This window comes from Pteropus vampyrus, unplaced genomic scaffold (genome assembly GCF_000151845.1).
Source record: "Pteropus vampyrus isolate Shadow unplaced genomic scaffold, Pvam_2.0 Scaffold146, whole genome shotgun sequence".
Classification (NCBI taxonomy): domain Eukaryota; kingdom Metazoa; phylum Chordata; class Mammalia; order Chiroptera; family Pteropodidae; genus Pteropus; species Pteropus vampyrus.
In genome coordinates this window covers 2,536,172-2,542,829 of record NW_011888927.1, presented here as the reverse complement: position 1 = coordinate 2,542,829, position 6,658 = coordinate 2,536,172, and the positions used below count along the sequence as shown (strand labels likewise).

The 6,658-nt window shown below is 37.0% G+C and overlaps 1 pseudogene; it reads right to left on the bottom strand.

The window, feature by feature from the left end:
- Positions 1–207: 207 nt before the first annotated feature.
- The window catches only part of LOC111745086, a 22,345-nt pseudogene continuing 15,894 nt past the window's right edge, over positions 208–6,658 (bottom strand).

Sequence of the window (6,658 nt, the reverse complement as noted above, 5' to 3'; positions counted from 1 at the left end):
CTGCAAGGCTCATCATACGTCTTGAATATCACTCTAGGGGGACTTTCATCAAATATCTAACAAGGGCTTCTAGCCTCTCTGATCAGCTGAGAGAAGACCCTCACCCAATTCAAGAAGCTCCAACTGTAATTTATAATGCAGGAGGGGCCAAACTAAGGGTATCTCAGGATGCTATAATCAAGTTTAAAAACAAAGCAGAACAGAACCTTACTGAGAATCTATTAAACCACATCTTCGGGCAGGTGCAGCTCCCAGGTGAGGTTCAAGCGCACTGAAATCCCTCCTTGTGAATAGGCCCAGGCAGGTCGAGAGTGCACATCTCAGGCAGGTCAGCCTCACTGGACTGAAACACGCTGTAGCCAGGAATGTGCAGGACCAGATCCTCAGCAAAGCCTATGGGCAGTGGGAGATTTTAACAAGATTAAATTAAAATCAAGCCCAATGAAAGAAAATAAAGCATAAATTTTTTATTGTGTAAATATATTTAACAAAATTTACCATTTTAACCATTTCTAAGTGTATAATTCAGTGGCATTAAGTACATTCCCATCATTGTGTAACCATCACCACTAAAGTATATAATTCACACTCATTTTAAAAATCAAAGTTTGGGCATAATTTATTTTCCCATGAAGTTAGTCTCATTATAAAAGTTTATCTTTGTATGAGGAGGTTCAAATGCCTAAGCCATTACAAATCTAATTTTACAAAGGAAATTCATCACTCAGATTAATGAAATTGGTACCTCCCATTTTTGAACAATTTTATAACAGCCCCAAATCGTATATATTGTTAGGAGAAATGAAAAGAGTAGAAGGGACAGATCTGTACAGTCCAATACGGTAATCCCTACCTACATGTGTCATTAAATTTTAGTTTTAATTAATTAAAATAAAATACCATTAAAAATTAAGTTTTTCAGTTGCACTAGCCACATTTCAAGGGCTCAGTAACCACACATGGCTAGTGGTCTCCCTATCGGACAGCACTGGGCCAGATGTTCTGTAAAGAAGCCTAATATTTAAATATAATTTTGTGAAAACTACTCTAAATGACATTTTTTATCCTCTTTTTCCATTTTTTGTAACTACTCTAGATCCTGTCTCTGACCTTATCTTTTCAAAGCACATTACAGAATTGCTATCCTGTTTTTTCTAAAGAACTGCTTCAGAGAACCTGTGTTTGCAGCTAAGAGCACATTTTCATGGGGCTAATTACAATCTCCTGTAAGCGAGGATAGAGAGAGCATAAATTTTTGTCTGATGTATAAAATTTAGGTATTTAGGGAGTTTTGGTACTGGCCAAGGCCAGCAGGAATGTGGGCCTTCTTTATTGGAAGTATATCATGGGACATCAGAGGCTGAGAAAGGGCCGTTAGCCCCAGTAAGCAAGAGAAACCTCTCCAACTGAAATTTTAAGGTTGTTTGTTTGTTTCTGATGTAGACCGCCATGTTGATGAGAGAGGTAAAATGTGGAGGATATTAAAAAATATTTTATACTTCTGGGTTGTATGAACTCTTGGAAAATGTTCTTTCTCTGAGTCAGGTAGGGACTCCAGCATTAGAAGCCTATGATATCGTAGACACCAGGAAGCCAAGAAAATCTCCCAAATTTACAATGGGATCTCTGCTTCCTTAACACTAAGATACTAAAGGGCCACTGTCCTGAGGAGCGGGTAGGGCCAGATGACAGGACACACACAGTCAACTGAGGTTTCAGAATTGTAAAATAATGTTTAGGCAGTTTGCTAAATTCTTCCCTTAAACCTGGATGGCGGAGGGTCGGGGTGGCAGAAGAAAGGGGAGAACATTTAAGAGAGTTAGGATGTTAAGCCATCTTAACATCTGACAACTCTCCAAATTGTTCGGAATACTGATATCTGCTCCAACCATAACTTAGAGTGACTCATACTTTGGCTGCTGCAGCAGCCTAAAGCACAATCTGTGATGCCTAAAGCCTCTCCTACTATATACTATAACACGTTTCCTGGCTCTGCCCAGTTCTTTGCCCATCCGGGCCAGCACCTTCATTTGGAGCTACAGTTCTGGAGTATTGCATAAGTTTATAAAGCCCAGAATGCTGCAAAGGAGGATTCTTGGAGCCTGATTCCTGAAGGGCTAAGCAGTGGGAGATATTTGCAGTAGCAACCCCAGCTGTCAGCAATTGGCGGGTGGAAGGTGCATTTTGGGATAGTAGAAATAGCAGATGCTTTTAAGGCCAGAAGATATTGGTTTAAAAACCATTTCTGCTCCTTAATAGCTAATTGGGATCTTAAACAATTTACTTGGCATCTCTGAGCAACAGCTTCTCTATCTGTAAAAGGAGGGGGAAAAAGCTTCCACTAAAGCTCTAATTCCTTATCTAAAATTTGGAAACTAAAAGAAAAAAATATAATCTTTTATCCTGTTTTTCCTGTAGAAACTATATTTCAGGGTAGCCAGATAGCCTGAACTGATGAGGAAAAGAACTTTTTTAATATAAAAAATCCAACAAATATATGTGTAAGTAAATATGATATAATTAGAAAAATCACAATTTTGCAACTCATAAAAAAATAATTGTTTCAGGCAAAGATCATCAATGGATGAAACTCTCATGAAAAGTCAATTAGGAATAAAGGCAATTCATGTTTGCATCGCCAGATTGTGGCCTTCTGGTATGATGCAGTGTGAAGTGCATAGCCCGCCTTTAAAGAATTTGCCCCCAAAAAACTGAGCTTCAATCCAATCAAGCCTCTAGAGCTAACTTCAAGTTTGTAGAAAATGTGAGATATAAAGATACAAATTAAATGACACAACAAGGGAGCAAACAGACATATCCAGAATGTGGAAATTCTGTAGGACACGGGCGACCCAGTTTCTGCAACCAGTAAATGGCGGGGCGGTGGCGGGGAGGTGGTGGGGCGGGGGCAGTGGGGAAACGAGTCTAGATCAAAGAGACAGAAATACAACGATCAATGTGATATGTGAACTATGTGTAAATCCAGATTCAAATAAGCCCATTGGAGAAAGACATTTGCCTAGATTATACACTAGGTGTTTGATGGTACCAAAGAACTTTAATTTTATGATCTTTGGAACTTGCTTTAAAATCCTTTAGTAAAACTAAAGGAAAAAAGAAGGAGATGAAAAGAGACTAATAGAGAGAGAAAAAGAAAGAAAAGCAACTACGCCATAGAACAGATAAAGAGATTAAGATTAGATAAACTAAGGGAAGCGTCTGGCAGGTACCTCGTAGGCACACAGTACTCAGGAAGTGCTGGCTTTCTTGCCCCTTGGGAAGCCTACACCGCTGCTCTGAATTTTGAAAATTCTGAACTCTTTCCTGAATTGGTATGTCCCTGCTTACTAGAAATCCCTGTATATTTTAACAACACTCCCCTTCTATTAACTCTTCTACACATATTCATGGTGAAAGGAATCAAACTTCATGTTTGTTCTCTAACGAAGAAGAAAATAAAAATTTCATTATTCTCATACAATGAAAAGACAACCAAAACCAAAATGATACTTAGTAACAGAGACAGTACAGTATACTCTTCATACTCAAGGAGGTAATCTGTTTCTAATGGTCACAACCCAAGGTAGGTATTTGTAATTTTGCTAAAAAGTAAATGTAAATTGTCTGCATTTCAAAGAACTGTCTCAAATTTAGTCAGAAGAATACTTACTAGCAAGTATTTTATTTGTGATATAAATGTCGTATTCAAAAGAGCTAGTTTTAATTTTATCATTTTATTTTCACGATTACTCTATATAATAATCATCTCACGTAATTTCAAATTATGCAAACAAATAGGCCTCTTAAAGAAGATAAAAATTCTGAACACGTCAAGTGCAAGCCTGTGGGGAACTAAGTCCCATCAGCTTTCAGGTAAGTGGTATTATTATCTAAGGCAACAGCTCTGTGTGCATTTCCTGCAAAGCCATTTTAACCTCTACAGTGGAGTCTAGCATTCCCAGACAGAGACTTTCAGCATTTCCAATGGTTACCAAGAAACCGGAACTATCGAATGAACACTGCTTCATAACTGTGCTCTCCCTTCACTGAAATTCATTTCTCCCTCTCGTGTCTGTATGGTATTTTACAGCTTTCATTAGCTATAACATCAAAACTTTTGTTTCTCCATCTAAGTTTCAAACTCCTTGAACAATCAAGGTCTGTTAAGTTGAATGAATTGAATTTGGTTCCTAAGCACTTTGTAGATGTTGGACACTGCAAACGGGGAATAGCAGTGACCATCCCAAACCTGCAAGTATGAGGAAGGGGTCACCATGCTAACAAAATGCAAGCTGGGTTTTTGACACCAGCCAGAGTACAATTATCTGTGGTGAGAAACCATGGGGTCAATCTTCCACCACTGTCATCATGTTTCATGAACTGTCTTTGGAACAGAAGTCCCATCCACAACTGTCAAAGACACATATACCAGTGGGCTACCAGAGCCAGTCAGTAGAGTCAGACATGACAAACATCTGAATCACCTCGTGCTGAAAGAATATGCTGCCATCACACCATATTGAAACAGGCAAAGTAAAAATAAAACTCTGCAGCTTCCTAAATTGTTCTTTATTAAAAGAACAATATTTTTTAGTTTTTCTTCCATTTTTGACAACTTTTTCCCACAACCATTATGAGTTATTTCCATTTTCACTAGTTATATTCTGCAAAAGCTGATTTGATGACAATATTTTTAAAAATATTTTTTAACCTTCATAATTAGCTGACCTTATTTACTCAGAAATTATTTTTAGCCATTTCTATACAGGTAGATTTATCATTTTCCATCTTCATTTTAGAAATATCTATGAGTTTGGTTATTTCTCTTTGCAAAAGGAGGATCAATGCAATGAGATGTTCCTCTGTGCAATGAAGTTTAAGCTTCATATTACTATCAAAAATGTTTTACTCTGAGCCTATAACAGACAAGTGTGGCCAACAGGTAGTATTTCATTGAGTTAAAGTAGTACATGAAGGCAGTATTTAAGAATCTGCTTAATTAAGTGTATGTGCCCACCTTATACTAAACATGTACTTCACGTCTATAGTGGTTTCTAATATTGCCTTTTTCCCTTATGCCTTTGTTTCTTTCAGGAACAATTTAGGACTACTGGTATAAACTGAGTTGAATTTAACTATTAAATAGAATTGCATTTCAGCAGCTCAAGAAATATAACTGATAAGCTCACTTTTGTTACATTTTCCATAACAGCCAAAATGTACAACTAGGACAAAAATGTAAGCCTATCATTCCCTTTCCTCTAGGAATAGATAAATTGTCTTTCCCCTGGCCCACGTACAGAATAAATATGTGGCTTATTTATTTTAAACCAGAATTCTAATGATACTCAAAGGAGTAGCAAATCTTTTCATGAGTACATAGCAATCAAAAAGAGTATTTTCAACCCCATTACCTCATACTCAATAAGTAGAGGTAAAAAAGCACAGAATCTAAAAATTAAACTGGGTGCTAGAATTGAAATCTTACAAGAATCCTCTAGTTTTAGTATAGCTCTCTTAATATGGCCAAGTTTTTTGTTTAGTTAATTTTTTTATTTAGTATTTTTTTAAGGAGAAAGGGAAAAAAAATTCTCCACCAGAAGCCATAAAAACCTCTCAGATGGTAAAACAGATAGCCCTAAAAGTTTTTGCCTAAATTCATACACATACCTAAAATAAAACTGGCCGATTAATCTTGCTACAGTACTTTGAAAAAGAAGAAATTTGAAAACACAGTGTAGTAGTGTGATGCTGCACTGCCTCTAATTAAGTGCAGCCTAGGAAAAAATATTCTTAGTTTAGTCTATGGAAGGGGGGTGGTAGGAATTTTTCTCTTTGCAATTCAAAATTAAAGATAGAGCATTTCTTTTCCAATGTCTTCATTAAACAGAGCTGTTAAAAATTGTCTCCCAACCATTCCCAAAGAGCACAAAGCTACCCAGTATTCACCCCATATGTTCGGCTTTGAAGTGTGAAGCTGTGACCATCCCACTAAACTCTCACGCCACCATCAAAGCCATCTCATTACGCCCAGCGCTGAGAGTTAAAGCACGGGCCCTAACCGCTCCAACACAAACACTGCATTAACAAAGCAACCGCAATATTCCTCCCCCACATGGCTAGAACTTGAAGAAATTTTTACCATATGCACACACGCACGAGATATGAAAATTTATTGTGCTAGAACATCGAGAAGTACATTAAACATGCTGACTAGAACTGGATGTTATTCTAAGAGACTGGAAAAAAATAAAATGCAGCTGATCTTTATGATGAAAGAACAGAAACATTAGGCTGAAAAACGAGATGAAGTGCAATTCCTAAATTGCATTTCTACTGACACATTCTGTTGCCTGTTCTTTCTTGAGACAGCAGAAAACAATTTAAGGGGGAAAACAAAACTGCAACACATCGCTGGATGCTACTGTTTACTCTGTCATGTTTCATTTCTAAAGGACAAATAAGCTTACAAATAATGATATGCTGATAACAGCATCTATGATTCAAAATAAACAACTTGCTAAAAAAGGAATTTCACTTGTGTCACTGAGTTTTCATTGGCATGGTGATAAAAAATAAAATCGAAAGAAAAAACTTGTTATGGATTATGAAAATGAGGTCATGAGAAAATGAGGATAAGCTCTCGATTAATTTTCAC